The sequence below is a fragment of the Numida meleagris genome, chromosome 18 (assembly GCF_002078875.1).
Source record: "Numida meleagris isolate 19003 breed g44 Domestic line chromosome 18, NumMel1.0, whole genome shotgun sequence".
Lineage (NCBI taxonomy): Eukaryota > Metazoa > Chordata > Aves > Galliformes > Numididae > Numida > Numida meleagris.
In genome coordinates this window covers 6915669-6916022 of record NC_034426.1, presented here as the reverse complement: position 1 = coordinate 6916022, position 354 = coordinate 6915669, and positions in this window count along the sequence as shown.

Here is a 354-nt window from a genome sequence, read left to right as displayed (position 1 = left end):
CTCCGGGTGTGCGCAGTGTGCGCGGTGTGCGTGCGTTCCAGAATCCCTCCACACCGATGCGCGAGGAATGCCCCCACACGTGCAGGGTCACAGAGCAGGGACCCCCCCCCGCCCCCCAGGAAGGCGCAGCCCCGGAGCCGCAGCGCTGCCGGCGCTGAAACCACCACGTCTAGCGCCAGAAACGGCAACTCTTCGCGGGGCCGCTCCGCACGCGGAGAGCCGCGAGCTCCGGCGACAAAACGCCGCGACCGCCTCCGAACCGTGCGCGCAGGTGACGGGGAACCGCTCCCCCCGCGGGACTCCCCCTCCCCGCCCCGCCCGCCGCGGGTGTCGCAACCGCGCCCGGCCTCAGCC